The sequence below is a fragment of the Chiloscyllium plagiosum genome, unplaced genomic scaffold, assembly GCF_037043375.1.
Source record: "Chiloscyllium plagiosum isolate Xiang-an unplaced genomic scaffold, Cpla_swu_hap1 HiC_scaffold_35, whole genome shotgun sequence".
Taxonomy (NCBI): domain Eukaryota; kingdom Metazoa; phylum Chordata; class Chondrichthyes; order Orectolobiformes; family Hemiscylliidae; genus Chiloscyllium; species Chiloscyllium plagiosum.
In genome coordinates this window covers 36,128,313-36,146,070 of record NW_028270173.1, presented here as the reverse complement: position 1 = coordinate 36,146,070, position 17,758 = coordinate 36,128,313, and positions in this window count along the sequence as shown.

Below are 17,758 nucleotides of genomic sequence, written 5' to 3'. Positions count from 1 at the left end.
AACGGCTTTCAAGTGAAAGAAAAAAGAACTTCTTGTAAAATGAAAATGGAGTGGCCAGCTCTCCCAGCTCAGGTTTTCTTTGTTTGGGTTTGGTTGGGCTTTAGCAGTCTGGATGTTCACTGAGAGCAGTCAATCAGTTTTTAGGCAACTGGTCCAAGACATGGAAGAAGATGTTCCATGCTGAATCACTCTGCCATTTTTTCTCTCTCTCTGTTGTAAGCCCCTTTCTTTGATTTCACCTTTTGTGCAAAGAGGAGTTTATGGAGATTGCTGCAAGAATTTGGAACAACATCATTAAGTTGGGACATTCTGCTAGCTTTTTGGATAGGTTATTTTTTCTTATTTTAATCTCTTTTGTTTGTGTTTCATTTGCTAATCTTGTAAATAAATACTGTTTTGTTTTAAACGAAGTGGTTTTACTGGCCACATCACTCCTGGAAGGTCCACCTTATACGTGCTTAAAACAATTAGAAAAGTTAGGTTGTGGGCTACTTTCTTGAAATAATTTGAGGGTGTCTGGCCTGGTCCATGACAACTGTCATATCTTATTGCAGTTGCTTCCCCTATTTTAACTTCACTCAGCTTTAGAATGTTTATAAGACTATAAGATATAGAAGCTGAATTAGTGCATTTTGCCCTTTGAGTCTGCTCTGCCATTCAATCATGACTGATATTTTCTCACATCCCACCCTCTCTTTCTTCTGTCTTCTCCTGTAAGCTCTAAACCATTTTAATTAATTTAACTAGATTTATTTCAATGCAAGGGGCCTGACATGTAAGACAGGTGAACCCAGGGCATGGATGGGAATGTGGGATTGGAATATCAAAGCTATTACAGAAACATGGTTGTGAGAGAGACAGGACTAGCAGCTTAATGTTCTGAGATACAGATGATATAGGAAGTATAGAAGTAGAGGCAACAGAGAAGGGCGTAGTGGCCCTTTTGATTCGTCACAATATCATGACTATACTTAGAAAATATATTCTTGGACTATTGTCCAATTAAGCTATATGGGGGGAAACTGAAAAATAGGAAGGGAAAGATTGCTGTCATGGAAATTACATTGACTCTACTCAAATGCCGGCAAGAACAAATTTTAAAAAAATTACAGGCCTTTGCAAAGGGATTCTTTGCACTTGAGGAAATGCCTTATGCAAGGGATACTTGAGCATAATTCAGATCCTCATCTTATACTGTTTCTCATCACGCTCTCAAGGGCAAAGACTGGGAAAACTCAAGTCGTTATTCTCTCATCTCCTGGTCTTGGACATAACAGTTCTTCAGCTTTTGCTGAATTCGACTGTCGCAAGGTCAAGTTGAATGTTTACAAAGTTCAAACAGAGAGAAGCTGGCTGCAAACCTCATCAAAGTATTGTTTACAAAGCTCAGCACAGCATTAAATATTAGAAAAACATTCTCTTTCAAATTTCACAGTAAATTTTAAATTTGTTAATTTTCCATTAAATTGCCTTGATGGGATTGTTCTAGAGAGTCCGCAGTTGTCAGCGGGCAATTGAGGAGCAAATACATAGGAAGATCTCAGAGAACTGTAAGAATAGTAGTGTTGTAATGATAAGGTGTTTTAACCTTCCAAACAAAGAGTAGGACTGCAATATTTTCAAGGGCTTGGATGCACAGGAATTTGTTAGGAAAGTTGAGGAAAACTTGTCTATTCAATATGTGGCTATAACTATTAGGGAAGGAGCAAAGCTCAATCTTCCTTTGGGAAATAAATCAAGGCGAGAGACTGATATGTTATGGTGGAGCATCTTGTGAACAGTGATCATTATTGTATGAGCTTTAAAACAGCTGTGGGAAGGGATGGACTTAGTCCACAAGCAAAATTTCTAAATTGCAACAAAGTCAATGTGAGACTTGAACATTAAAAAGTTGATTGTGCGAGGCTCTTCACAAGTAAAAAGTACAGCTGGCAAGTGGAAGCCTTGCAAGAGTGATAAAACAAGAATTCTGAGACAGTATGTTTCCATTGGTGTAAAGATCAAGGCTGTCAGGAGTAGAGAACATCAGATGACGAGAGATGTTAAAACTCTAGTCAAGAGAAAGAAAAGGCATATGTCATGTGTAGACAGCTTGGATCAAGTGATTTAGTTATTGGAAATTCAAGCAAAATTTTCATCAGAATCTATGAGAAAAATGCATGCTTTTTCATAGATCAAAATGTTTGAAGAGATGGTTCAAAAGAAGGTATTAGAGCCAACGAATATGGACTCATGGTTTAAGAAGGACTTACTGTGCGGTGTCCATCTCTTAAAACACTGCTTTTGAGGGTCTTGACGAATAACAAGAAACACACCTTTCCTCTGTGCTCACCAAATATTGAAACTATTTTGCCTACATTTGCGTTCTTCAAACTCAGTTATTCGAGCATTCTCCTGACGAGTCTTGATTTGCACCCTCTGCACGTTTCCCCAGATTCAAATCTCTGCGCTGCCCATGTCTTAACTGACAGCACATGCCTTAAATGAATCAATTTTTTTAAAAAAGCCATTAGCAGAAAGTGATCATTTTCATGCGGTTTCACTAGTACAACCAATTTCACCATTTAACAGTGTTGTAATTAGTTAGGCATATGGCTTTCAGATGACTTTCCTGGCCATAATGCCTTAAATATTTGCTCTCATACTGTATCAATGAAACATCTGTCCAACACAGCCTTGAGCATAATTGGTGATTGCGTTTGCATGGCCTAGTGTGGAAGAAAATTCCAAATGGAAATGACCCTCAGAGATATTCATTCTTCAGTACATGTTAAATGGGAAATTATTTATTCTGATACCTTGCCCCTTATTTCCAGAATTCTCCAGGTAAAGAAATGTCTACTGTGAATAAATCAACTCAATAAAACGTTTCATGTTTGAACAAAATCACTTCTATTCATAGAGTCATAGAGATGTACAGCATGGAAACAGACCCTTCGGTCCAACCCATCCATGCCGAACAGATATCCCAAAACAATCTAGTCCCACCTGCCAGCACCTGGCCCATATCCCTCCAAACCCATCCTATTCATATACCCATCCAAATGCCTCTTAAATGTTGAAATTCTTCCAGCCTCCACCACATCCTCTGGCAGATCATTTCATACACGTACCACCCTCTGTGTGAAAAAGTTGCCCCTTAGGTCTCTTTTATATCTTTCCCCTCTCAACCTAAACCTATGCCCTCTAGTTCTGGACTCCCCGACCCCAGGGAAAACGTTTTTGCCTATTTATCCTATCCATGCCCCTAATAATTTTGTATACCTCTATAAGGTCACCCCTCAGCCTCCAACACTCCAGGGTAAACAGCCCCAGTCTGTTCAGCCTCTCCCTGTAGCTCAGATCCTCCAACCCTGGCAACATTCTTGTAAATCTTTTCTGAACCCTTTCAAGTTTCACAACATCTTTCCGATAGGAAGGAGACCAGAATTGCATGCAATATTCCAACAGTGGCTGAACCAATGTCATGTACAGCCGCAACATGACCTCCCAACTCCTGTACTCAGTACTCTGACCAATAAAGGAAAGCATACCAAACGCCTTCTTCACTATCCTATCGACCCGCGACTCCACTTTTAAGGAGCTATGAACCTGCACTCCAAGGTCTCTGTTCAGCAACACTCCCTAGGACCTTACCATTAAGTGTATAAGTCCTGCGAAGATTTGCTTTCCCAAATTGCAGCACCTCGCATTTATCTGAATTAAACACCATCTGCCACTTGTCTGCCCATTGGCCCATCTGATCCAGATCCTGTTATACTCTGAGGTAACCCTCTTCTCTGTCCACTACACGCCCAATTTTGGTGTCATCTACAAACTTACTAACTGTACCTCTTATACTCGTATCCAAATCATTTATGTAAATGTCAAAAAGTAGAGGGCCCAGCACCGATCCTTGTGGCACTCCACTGGTCACAGGCCTCCAGTTTGAAAAACAACCCTCCACCACCGCCCTCTGTTTTCTACCTTTGAGCCAATTCTGTATCCAAATGGCTAGTTCTCCCTGTATTCCATGAGAATGATTCTAGTTCCCAGCTTTTTATTGATTCATTGTAAGAAAACTCCACTAATTGCAGAAATCATTTACAATGACTCCGCCTATCGTCAGCCAATCAACACTCATATTAGGCAGTCGTTATCACAATCTTAAAATTTCCATCTTCCTGCCCATATCCCTCCATACCTTAGCATGTATTCAGACACCCATTGTGTCTCCAGCACCACCAACCACCCTCGTATAATCTCCTCCAGCTGTACGCCGCTTGATTCAGTAACGTCCCCGGCCTCCTACCAAATCTCTCTAAACCTTCCAGCTCTACAGGTATCTGAGTCTCTATAACCTCATGCAGCACCTCACTGGCCATAATCATTGCCAACCCTCCAGGCCATAAACCACAAACATGCAGCCTCTTCTATTATGCACAAATCTTCTTATTTCTTCAAGTTATTTCAGTTTGTACAAATCTCCCTATCTACATTGCCCCCTACAGCTTTACCTGCCTTCACATCTTAGTATTCTCTTTGACCTCCAACCCACGCTGCACAACTTATTCCTCCCCAATGTATTTGTATCTCAACATAGTCACCATGCCCTCACACTATCCGGTCTGCATAGGTTCCTGAAGACCAGCATCTTTCCATACCTCTGAAACATATAGCACCCACAAAACTCTCCCTGCCTTTGTAACATCAATCAGCTCTTCACCCTTTCTCATCTTTCAATCTTCTTCCAGCTAATATCTCTGTTACCTCCTTCAATCCTACCTACCTCCTTTTTCTTTGTTATGCTTTATGCATCTTCCTCCAATCTTTCAAATGTTGCAGCCTGAATACAGTTCACAAAAGAGTCATAAAACTACTGCAGACCCTTACAATCACGAGAAATTGTTAACAATAATTTAGGCAAAACCAATGGATGGAATTCGAAAGAAAATGTTTTTCAAGAGAAGAATTAGAGAACTTTCATTGGTGAAGACAGCTTAAGAACTAGTTGTGCCATCATCACTGTACTTTTTTTGGTAATTTGAAAGCATCATAAGTTCAATAGATTCCAATTTTGTGAATTGTGGAAAAAACTCCAGATGCACAGAGGTATCAAACAATAGTTGGTTGAATCTAAAACAGCAGAATCTTAATGCAGTCTACCACTGCCATTTCCTTAATCTTACATCATCGACTGCAACTTCGAGGGTGCTGAAACCATCCAGTCTTCTGCACGACCTGAATTATTGTGTTAAATACCTTTACCTTTCAGTATTTATCCTGTGGCTCTAGTAACGGGCAAAGAAGTCCAGTATATCATCAGTTAGACAGGATGTTCAAGAAGGCATTTAGTACACACGTCTTCATTGCTCAGACCTTCTGAATATAGGAATTAGGACATCATGTTGAGGTTTTCCAGAACCTAGCTGAGGATTTTATGGAGTACTGCATGCAGTTCTGGTCACGCTGTTATAGAAAGGATATCATTAAACTGGAGTGGATTCAGAAAAATAAAACCACAAGATGTTGTTGTGGTTCTGTTCGCCGAGCTGGGAATTTGTGTTTCAGATGTTTCGTCCCCTGTCTAGATGAAGTCCTCAGTGCTTGGGAGCCTCCTGTGAAGTGCTTCTGTGATATTTCCTCCACAGAAGCGCTTCACAGGAGGTTCCCAAGCACTGAGGATGTCACTTAGACAGGGGACGAAACGTCTGCAACACAATTTCCTAGTTCAGCGAACAGAACCACAACAACGATCACCCGAGCTACAAATCTTCTCATAAACGTTGAACCACAAGATGTTGCCAGGAATGGAGATATTGAGATATAACAACAGACTAGAAAATCTGGGACCTTATTCATATACCTTAAGAGGTTGAGAAGTAGACTTAATGAAGTTTATAAAATCATGACGGACATAAATAAGATGACCAATAAGGATCTTTTCTCTGTGGTGAGGGAGTTCAAAACTAGGGGGCATACTTTTAAGGTGAGAGGAGAAAGATTTTAAAATTGCATGAGGGCAATATTTTTACACAGAAAGTGGTTGGTGTGTGAAATGAACTGTGAGACAAAGTAATGGATGCAGGTACAGTTATCATTTTTAAAAGAAATTTGAATAAGTTCATGAATAGGAAAGGTTTGCAGGGACATGGGCCAAGCACAGGCAGGTGGGGCAAGTTTCATTTGACTACATGGTTAGAGTGGACGTTTTGGACCAAACAGTCTGTTTCCATGCTACATGACTCTATGAGTCTGAAAGTACTGGTAGTTTACTTTACCCCTTAGTGAGCTTTAACACCATCAGTTATACTCCTAAGGTCACCAATTACTATTTTAATGCTGGCTGCTGAAGCTATTTCTTGTATGGCAATTTCTGTCAATATTGAAAATATCCATATTCACTGACCTCTGCTGATACCCTTTTTACGGGGCTGACTTCTGTTTTGCAGCTGCTGAATGAATATGCCTTCGAGACTGCATTGCCAAAAGCCTATGTTACCAATTGCATCATTGCCATGGATTCTATTTTGCAGTTGCAGCAGGTAATAACGAAGGCAAATGGAATTTTGTCCTTCATTCCTAAAAGAGTTACGTTTAAAAACAGAGAGGGTATGTTGCAGCTGTATAGAATGTTGGTGAGGCCACACCTGGAGTACCATGTGCAGCTGTGGACTCCTTACTTGAGAAAGGATGTACTAGCACTAGAAGGGGTGGAGAGAAGGTTCACTACGTTGTTTGGAGAGTTGAGTGGGTTGGTAATGAGGAGAGACTGAGTTGACTGGGATTATATTCAATGGAATTTAGCAGAATGAAGAGGGATTTTGTAGAAAAAATATAAAATTATGAAAGGAAGAGACAAGCTACAAGCAGAGAAGGTGTCTCCATTGGTCGGTGAAACGAGGAAAAGAGAGCATGGACACAAAATTAGGGGGAGCAGATTTGGGAATAAATTGAGAAGGAACGTCTTCACCCAGAAAGTTATAAATCTATGCAATTCCCTGCCCAGTGAAGTGGCTGAGGCTTCCTCAGTAAATGCTTTTAAAGCTAAGATAGATATATGTTTTTGAACTGTAAATGAATTAAGTGTCATGGTAAGAGGGTAGCTAAGTGGAGCTGAGGTTACGAGGTGAACACGGCAATGTGAGACATCTATCGACTTGATAGCCAGAGACCTCTCCCCCGTCAGAAATGTCTACCATGAGGGGTTATAATTTTGAGGTGATTGCAGTCAGATGTGATATCAGAGGTAGGTTCTTCACACAGAGAGCAGTGGGTGCTTGGAATACACTGCCAGCGGTGGTAATAGAGTCAGAGACATTAGAGACATATAAGCGACTGCTGGACCAGCATATGGACGGCAGTAACTTGAGAGGTGTTTATGTTAAATTCATATAGATTAAGATAAATGCTTGTCACAACATTGTGGGCCAAAGGACCTGTACTGTGGTATGTTTTATATTCTATGTTCGAAAGATCAGTTACGATCTTATTGAATGCAGAGCAGGCCCAAAGGGTCAGGTGGACGATTCTTGCTCCTAGTTCTTATGTTATGCTGTTTTACTTCTAACTTTTTTTCCTCCATATAATGACAAAGACGCCTCATAAATATAAAATTAATCTTATGTGTCTTGTTTTCATTCTGTAACTTTATCCAGGCTATTCTGCCACACTGGTATGTTATGAGGTAACAAACGTTGTCAAACATCACAGTAGTACAATTCCCAGGAATTGCTGCTGTTTTGTACGTCATCCAATGCATGTGCTGAGTTCCCCGTCAATAGACATATGTATTGGTCAAAATTCAAGCTACCAGCGTTTATTTGCTACTTCCATTTTTAAGCTATGGAGTCTGATCCCAGGTGGACTCAAAACTTTTTATCCAATAACTACACTTCTTATCACACTAATATTGTGGGACAGCATGACAGAAACTTGCAATGGACAGTCATTGAAATGTCATACTTTGTCCTGTCTATGCAACCCATGGCAATTGTCGACATGCAGAAATTCCCTGATCAAGACATGCCACAAATTGACTTGATGCTCATTCTTGATCGTGTGTAAAGTTTCTGAGATGAGCAATGTGCACATCCATTCCATGCCTGTAGTGAGTATGGAAATCTGCAGGTCAGAGTAAAAAGGTAACAAATAGAATAGTCGTAATTTAATATATTGCATAAAAAACAAAACACGTTTTCAAGTTTCAATACATATTCGCTGATACTGATAATTTCTCGTCCCAGCCTGATATTTTTCCATGTTTATTTCTTTTCTTCAAATTTAACGTGATGACAAATGTAAACCTATCTTGGGAAATGTGTAATCTCGTCAACTGCATTGCAGTCTGCCTCGTTGCCACGGATGTGGCAAAACTATTGGTTGTTGTTCTCGCTTGCTGCTAATGAGGTGTATTCTTGTTGCATGTCAGAAACATTCTGTTCACTTGTAACCCAACCTCAAATGCAGAATACACGAACTACTACTGAATGTCACAGAACGTTTTGTCAGGTTCACTGTTACTTCCATTTTAGATTGATTTGTTGCCATATGTTAGAAGCAGAGAACTGCTGCTATCGCTCTTGGACTAGTTTCTATCCTGAGCTGTTTAAAGGATACCATGCAGTATTTTATGTTAATAGATTTGTGACAGTTGAGGACCCTGCCTGATTTTTGTTGTGCACCACACAGGGTTCCAATATGCTCTAATGCTGCTAATCAGTGCTTTAATCATGTTCTAATGGTCAGCTTATATTGACATCCTTTTATGGTCAGTATATGTGGCATATTCTCTGTTGGCTGGCTTGAGGTCAGTAGAACATCAATCTCTATCGATGCCTTAATTTGTACAAGAAGCAAGATTCATACTGCAATTCCTAGATTGTACAAAAATACTTTTATTTATGTTGCAACGCTCATTAAATTCAGAGAGCAGTTGAAGAATGCGTTCAAATATCTCTTTAGTAAAATTGTTAATTTCATTAGCTGGTGAGTAGAATTTTCTTGCAAGATCCAAAAGTTTTTAAATGACACAATTTGCGTTACTCTTAAACGACAATGAAGGGCTCCATTAACCAGTTATCAGTTACTATTGATACTTCAAATTTTTTTTTTGATGTTGCAAGATGCACCCAACTCTAAAGAAAATGCCTCTCTCACTTTCTTACATGTTCTCCATCAAGTTTAGTGCGGGCTAGTTGACAAGACTTAGCACTTAATTTATTGAGCAAAATATTCTTATTTAAATATTTCCAAACACATTTATCCCAATGTTATTTTGTCTTGAAAGTTTCTGAAGCTTCAATTGATAGTGGCTCATTGAAAGTAGTGACGTCTTAACGCCATAGTAGATCTTTTTAACTATTGCGTTTGAAAATGAATGAAAATGAAACTATATATTAATGTCAAATCAGGGTTGCCAAAAGAATTAGTGTCAGAAACAATTAAAATGAGAAATAAGGGCAAGAAAAAATTGATTTAAGAGACGGAAGGAATGGGTGTAAGTTTGTTTGCTGAGCTGGAAGGTTCATTCTCAGACATTTGGTCATCATACCAGGAAACATCATCAGCGAGCCTCTGGTGAAGTGCTGGTGTTATGTCCCGCTTTCTATTTCTGTATTTAGGTTCGAGTTAAGACTGCAGAAAAGACAGAAACAGAAGCAATCTTGAAAAGTTAAAAATATCTAATTAAGTGCAAAGTGAAAGATGATCTGAGTAAGGTCTTTGAGCTCATGGAAGTTTCTGACAAGCAAAATATTTCTGCTTGCAGGCTACATAACAATTTCTTTTGAGAACTATAAATCAATGATCAAAGAGTGTAAGTGGGAGATCAGAAAACGCACTTTACCCAAACCTACCCTTTAGACATATACTAAAATATAATTGTTATGGACCAGGCCCTACCCCATCAAAACATTTCAAGAAGGTAACCCAGACCATAATTTGAGCTGTTTTGAGCAGGCGTCTACTGGATATTCCAGGAGTGATGCAGCTGCTCAAAACCCCTCGGTTTTAAACAAAGCATAACTTATTAGCAGAGTACTGAATTAATCACAGATAAAAGAAAACAGAATGTCAAATAATGTAACCCAGCCAAAACCCAACAGACTCTCCCAACTGAATAATGCTGTTCTAAATTCTTGCAACAATCCTTATAAAAACACTTGGCAGAAAAGATAAAATCAAACACAGAGTCTTACAGGAGACAGAGGTGGCAGAGAGATTCAGCATGGAACACCTTCTGCCATGTGGCTGTTTCTTTGACCAGCAGCCTCAAACACTGCCTGCTTGCTGAAACCAAACCAAACCAAACGAAAGAAAAGCTGACCTGGGAGAACTGACCATTCCCCTTTCATTTTCCAAGTTAAGAAAAACTGAAAAGCTTCATCATGTAGATAAAACTAGACATTTTGGAATCTCTGCATTTATACCTCTGAAAAAAAACAATGACAACATAACTGTGAAATGAACAGCATTGATACATAATAAATTAAAGCAGAATATAACTTTGTATTAAAATATAGAAATTTTCGTTGTGCAAGTATAGTCCTTCACGAAGCTGCTCATGAACGTGGTAGGCAGTTAAATATCCGCTATAAAACTTTTAGGAATGTATGCTTTTCCCCATTGCACTGCGTGCTGAAAAAAATCTAAGACACTTCTTTTGCAACTGAAAATATTGTTGTAATGAAATTCATTGTTTGGTTGGCTTTTTCAGTCAAGGGTCTGGATTCCATTTCCTCTAACTAGAAGATGGAAAATTATAACCTGCATCCCTATGTGAAATCAAAGAACATATGCCCAGGATTTCCAAGGCAACTGGCTATGCTATTTGGGCCATACTGCAAACGTTCAAATCGATGTGAACTTTTACTTTACAACATCACGTGGCAAGGCCACCAAATCTGCTTGAAATTAATATTAAAATAACGTAGCCTTTGAAATTGTCAACTAAATTAACCAGCAATATTATAATTATTTCACTGTCCTGCACCTCACTGATTTGTTGATTCTCAGCATCTGTTTCTAATCCTAAATAAAAGAATGTGGCAAAAAGAATCAAAAGTTTATTCACCAGTGGTCCAAATCTTTACAGGTTGGGTAGATTGCCATGCTAGATTACCGATATTATTCAAGGATATGTAGGCTAGGTGGATTATCCACGGGGAATGCAGAGTCACAGGGATTGAGTAGGGGTGTCTGAATGGGACGTTCTTCAGGGGTCAGTGTGTCCATTATTAACCAAAATGCATACTTCCATAGTGCAATGGTTCAATGATTCTATGGTAGCGAATATTTTGGATGTAAGGAGCAGTATTGAAGTTACAGCATCACCAATTGGTTCGTTTGACATTAATGTCATTTTATTGTGCGCACATTTCTTGTCGTGTTCCGTCTCAGTCTGCTCTGCACATTGAAAATACTGGTTCAACCTGATATTGCACTATTTATGCTTCGTGGTTTTCCCTTTTATCCTCTAGATTGCTGTCTTTCTCCATCGTTATTTCCTTGTTCATGTCACAGTCTCATATCTTTCTATGTATGCCCAATATTCTTTCCAAGTTGGTCCATGTTTAATCTTTAATTCTGTCTTCATTGTTCACGTGCTTTCTCCTAATGTGTCTTTCCTTCCCACTGTTGTGAAACTGGCAGGATAGCTGCACAAACCCATAGGTTTGACCAATATTACATATTATTTATGAGACATCTACTTGAGATAGAATGAGGTAGTTAAATGCTTATTTAATACATGACGTGGAGCCGAAACATTTTACAGCACTGGCCTCTCTAAAATTTATTGCATCGACCCATTTTTCCATTGAAATCAGATTCAGAAAAACACTCCTATTGCATTTCATCAGTCACAAGCTAGAAAGCTATACAAAATGAAGTAATTAAAACTTAAACTATGGTTATGTATAGAGTTGTCTGCTTTGCAGTGCCAAAAATTGACGAAAATTTGCTCACACTCTCAGTTCCATTTTTCTCCATAGCAGAAATAAAAGCTCAGTTTCATAATTGTCTGGAGTTTATTGGGTGACTTTTCCCGTGAGCTCGTGAGGACACAGTTGAATGGATTCTTGTTCCAACACTTCCCCAAAAGACATGAATGGCCCATAGCCATACGAATATGTAGTCAAGATAAATTAAACGAATCAAAGAAGCAATATTCTTCTCCTCTGAAAAAGGTGAATGATTTCAGATTATGAGGACAATATGCCCAGACATATTGGACGATTGAAATAAAAAAAACTCCGTCAGGCGTGAAATATTTTTCACCGACATTTTCCTTCAGTTCGACACAAGTAAATAACTATCCGTTTGTAATTATTGCACAGTAATTAGCAGGTGAGAAATACCCAGCTAAGGTGGTCGTCTCCCTATCTCGCCTCCGAGTGAAGATTTCAATGCTTATCTAAATAGGTAGCATTTCTTGCTCGTGTAACTGCAATTAGTGACAGGATTTTTCCCTTCACAGCAACACATCTGAAATCAGTCACCGATTATATTTGTTTCAATTTCCTGATTGAATTTAGGTCTTATAAGTGCAATCAGACTCTATCGTGAAATCATGACGAACTTAATAGAGAGATTCAACTTTCCTGCTCTTCTGATACTGTTTGACCTGCTGTGCATTTCGCAGCTCCATATTTTACCGACTCTGACTTTCCAGCATCTGCAGTCCTCAATAGCTCCAAATGGATGTCTCAGCAACCACATGGCCCGCGATGATAAAGAAAGATTGAGTTCTTACAAAACGTTCCAAGTGGTCTTCCGAGTGACTGTGACAAGTTGTTTAAGCTAGTTGACCATTACAAGGAATATCCTGGTCATAATTTCATTTAAAGTAAATAAACAATTGCAAACTATTTTAATGATTTCATTTTAAGTTTATCTTGTTCAGATTTGTTTGTACAGTTTGTACTGCAATTGGCTATTGGCCAATGGATCTTATAGTATATAATTTATGACTCACTTTGGATTATAATGTCAATAATGTCTTGAGCATGTCATTGGCATTGACCATTATTTCTGTGTGCAAAGGCTCCTGAGCTAGCCAGTGAGGACATCAACTAATGTGGCAAAACTGATGATTCCAGCTTCTTGGCTCCTGTCGTTTATCTTTTTTTATTCCAACTGATCCTTTGTGGGGGAGTGAACAGTTCGTGAGGGTGAGTGTTATGCACAGTTCATCTGAAATCCTACTGTGATATTTATCACTGCATGATTTGGATTTTTCCTGTCTGTTCTCATAATGATTATTTTGTATCTCTACACATATCAAGCCAACAAGTGTCAAATAAAGGAGCATAATAAGAAATTTGGATCAAGCAAAGCACTCTTTCGCCTACTCTCCTGCAGGGTGACATTATTAACCCGGATCAGACCAGGATCATCAATTCGTTGTCCAATGTTCAGTTGCAAACAGGTTAAACATCTGGTGAATTATCAGCAGGTAAGTTTGACCAAGGAAAGCTGAAGGGGCTCCAACCATTCAAATTCACTTAGAATAATCCCAACAAAGTAAAGAGGCTAATTCAGAAAGCAAAAAATTATCTGCAACAACAAAGTAGTTTAGGATGGAAATTGGCAAATTGGTTTGCAAAAAGATAGTTGGCAAATCCCTACAAAGTGGTGAGTTTGCTACGAGTCTATGAGTGGTTACAGATATAAGCAACGTCAGGTGAAATGGGAGCGTGTAGAACATCACGAGAAGATGAATCTAGCTGAATTTCAACAGATGAAGGTAACTCGAACCATACAATTAGAGACAAAAGAAAAGGAGAGAATAGCTATAGAAGAGGAAATGAGAAGGAAAATTAAGGAATCGCCTGAGCCGAAGAATAGCAGAAAAAGAGAGAAGAGAAACAGAAAGAGAGACAGTTTGAACTTCAGAATAAGCAATGAGGAAGGGAAATCTAATCAAAATGGCAAAGGTGGAGGTAGAAGGGAGGCTTAGTGAGGAAGGTAGTGATGATGAGAAAACCAGTCGTAGTCAAAAGCCTGTTGGAGATCTTTTTAATTATGTTCAAGCTTTGCATACATTCGATGAGAAGTAGGTTCAAATTCTTTCTATTCTTTTGAGTAAGTGGCTAAACAAATGAAATGGCAGGATATTACTGATTCAAACAAATTTGGCAGGTAGAGCTCGTAAGGTATTTACATCACTCTCAATGGAGGGATCAGAGGAGTATAATGAGGTGAAAAAAGCCAACTTAAGTGCGTATAAAAAGTCTCAGAAGCCTTTAGACAATGCTTCAGAAATCAAATGAGGAAACCTGGTCAAACGTACATTGAATTTTAAAGGATCAGACGAATAATCTTGTATCAGGATATTGAGAACAGATCAAATGTGTGACGCTCTTAGACAGACAATTAGTTTTCAGGCGTTCAAAAATTCATTTCCTGAAGTAATGAGAACTCATGCAGAAGAGCAGAGAGTTAAAATTGCAAGATTAACACTAAAAATAGCAGATGATTGTCAGTTGTTTCATTAATGAAAATTTGGTTTCTGACATCTAATTCTGTCTGTGAGAAATTGGGGAAAAGAGAAATCCTCAGGTGGTAATGGAAAAGGAGATCTCAGTGAAGTTAGAAAGATAATTGAATATAGGGTAAAAATGAAACGCATGAGGAGGAAAAGAACTAAATAAGGCCAAATGTTTTCACTGCAATAAAGTCAGCCACGTGAATTCGCAGTGCTGGTAGTTTTGAAAAAAAAAGGACTTTAAAGATGGAATTGCAAAATCAGGACAAGACATTGGATTTCATTGAAATGGCAAATTAAAGTACAGGAAAAACTCAAAAGCTGTAAAAGAATGTGCAATCTGGTTATGGATTAGTTGAGAAGAAATTGCCAGATCGTCTTAAAGAATTCACTTATGAGGGTAAGGTTTGCTCATCTATGTCAGGAGGAGCAGATAGAGAAATTGAATTTTTAATGCATGTTGATTTCTGATGGTCAGATTTGAGGACATATGCAATTCAGAATGCTAGAAATGGTGGCATGATATGAAATTCATGATGAGACGAGCAGTTTTACATTACATAAAGTCAGCTTGGAGAGTCTAGTGAGCAGTGAAGAACTGGTGGTAGGAGTGCAAGAGACACTCTCGATTCCACGAATGCACTTTTTCTTTGGTAATGATATTGCTGGACCACAGGCGGGAGTAATGTCTGTTGCATTTAAAAAGCCAGTGGAAAATCAGACAACTGAAACATTATAGTAAGTATATCCTGGCACCTCACTGTGTGGTAACAATGGCATAAAACGACGGGTGGAAGCAAGAGGAGAATTCAACAAATTATGATAAGGAAGTTGAAATGCAATTGTCAGAGACTATGTTTGATCAAATGGTTCCGAAAACAAAAAAAACAAGAATAATTAGAGGATAAAGTGCATAATTTGTGTTCAGCAAAAGTAACTAAATTAAAACAGAAAGATGAAAACAACTGAATCAACTGTATCAAAACACATACAGAGAAGAAGAATCTGAGTCGATCGCAGGCTGTCACTATAGTTAAAACTAAATATTGATGAAGAAAAGGAGTCCATCACGTTTTCAGGTGGGTGTAAAATGGGCAGAGGTTCATCAACTTGCATTACTACAGAGTTATCGAGAAAAGGTGTTTTGTTTAGCCCATGAGTGAACATAGGGCGTCTTTGGGCAGTAAGGAAAATTCAAGCCAAAATCCCAAAACTTTTTTTTTTTGGCCTGGATTGCATGAAGATATGGTTTAATTTTGCCTGATATGTAATATCTATCAGGCAATTGGAAAACTTCAAGCAGTAATAAAATCAGCCATTCCCACATTTGAGGAAACTTTTACATTTGCCCTAGTTGATTTAGATGGGAGCCCAAACTTAAACAAAATAAGTGTCAAACAGCATTTATAACCATAATTGACGTGTCTATTACATTTCCAGAGGCCATTCCATTAGGCAGTATCATGGTTAAAAGCAATGTAGAAAGGTTATTCATTTTCCTTTTATGACAGATGGAGCACCCACAGAGGTACTAACAGATCAAGATCAAATTTTACATCAAAATTATTCAAAGAAGGAATGGACAGTTTAGGAATAAAATAATTCAAATCCACTATGTTGCACGTAGAACTGCAGGGAGCATTAGGATAGTGGGAATAAACTTTAAAGTCCATGTCGAGGCATTATAGGCAAGTCTATTCAGAGAAGTGGACTCGAAGAATCCCAATTGTACATTTTGCAATTAGGAACGCACTGAATGAATCAACCAAATTCTATTATTCCTGTCTGGAAATGTGTTAATCCCCATTTTAAGCATAATCGTTAACTGAACTTCTGCAGCCTGCTCGGACAGAGATTTCAACATATCTGCAACCGTCTGACTAAAAGAATTACTTTTTAGCTCGACATAAGAGACTGTTTTTTAATCTTGAAAGTGTTTACCTGATTCTACACTCAAGAAAAACTGCAGACATCTGAAATACAGCCACTCTGTTTATACTGTGCAGCATTTTTTTAGAGCAGCCTGCTGGGATAGAGATTGCAACATATCTGCATCCCTCTGACTAAAATAATTGCTCCTTAGCTCGACCTAAGATACTTCTTTCTTATCTTGGAAGCGTTTACCTGATTCGACACTCACAAAAAACTGCGGACATCTGAAATACAGCCATTCTGTTTACACTGCGCAGCTTTTTTTTAGATTTCATCGTGATCTACTCCCCTTGTTTGAAACCCGAAAACATTCAAATACGTTTCCATTCTCTTTATAGGATTATCTCGCTATTAGAAAAGAAACAGAATTTACAAATATTGTTCTGTCATTCTTTGAAATAATGTCATCACTAAAATCAATGGCAAAAACACACATAATGATCGGCAAGGTTTGTGAAGGTTTGTAGCTCAGGTTGAAATTTAGGGTGTAGGTTTGCTCGCTGAGCTGTAGATTTGATATCCAGACGTTTCATTATCTGGCTAGGTAACTTCAACCGTGGCGACCTCCAAGTGAAGCGAAGTGTTGTCTCCTGCTTTCTATTTATGTGTTTGTCTTGGGTGGGGTTACAGTGGTTTGTGGTGATGTCATTTCCTGTTCGTTATCTGAGGGGTTGATAGATGGTATCTAGATCTATGTGTTTGTTTATGGCGTTGTGGTTGGAGTGCCAGGCCTCTAGGAATTCTCTGGCATGTCTTTGCTTAGTCTGTCCCAGGATAGATGTGTTGTCCCAGTTGAAATGGTATTTTCTTTCCCCTCCATGTGTAGGGCTACGAGGGAGAGAGGGTCGTGTCTTTTTGTGGCTAGCTGGTGTTCATGTATCCTGGTGGCTAACTTTCTTCCTGTTTGTCCTACGTAGTGTTTGTGGCAGTCCTTGCAATGGAATTTTGTAGACGACGTTGGTTTTGTCCATGGGTTGTACTGGGTCTTTTAAGTTTGTTAGTTTTTGTTTGAGCGTGTTGGTGGGTTTGTGTGCTACTAGGATTCCGAGGGGACTTAGTAGTCTGGCTGTCATTTCTGAAACTTCTTTGATGTATGGTAAGGTGGTTAGGGTTTCTGGCTGTGTTCAGTCTGGTTTGTTCTTGAGGAATCTGCTGACTGTATTTTTTGAGTACCTGTTCTTCTTGAATACGTTGTATAAGTGGTTCTCCTCTGTTTTCCGAAGTTCGTCTGTGCTGCAGTGTGAGGTGGCTTGTTGGAATAGTGTTCTGATACAGCTTTGTTTGTGTGTGTTGGGATGGTTGCTGGTGTAGTTAAGTATTGGGTCAGTGTTTGTCGGTTTTCTGTATATGCAGGTTTGT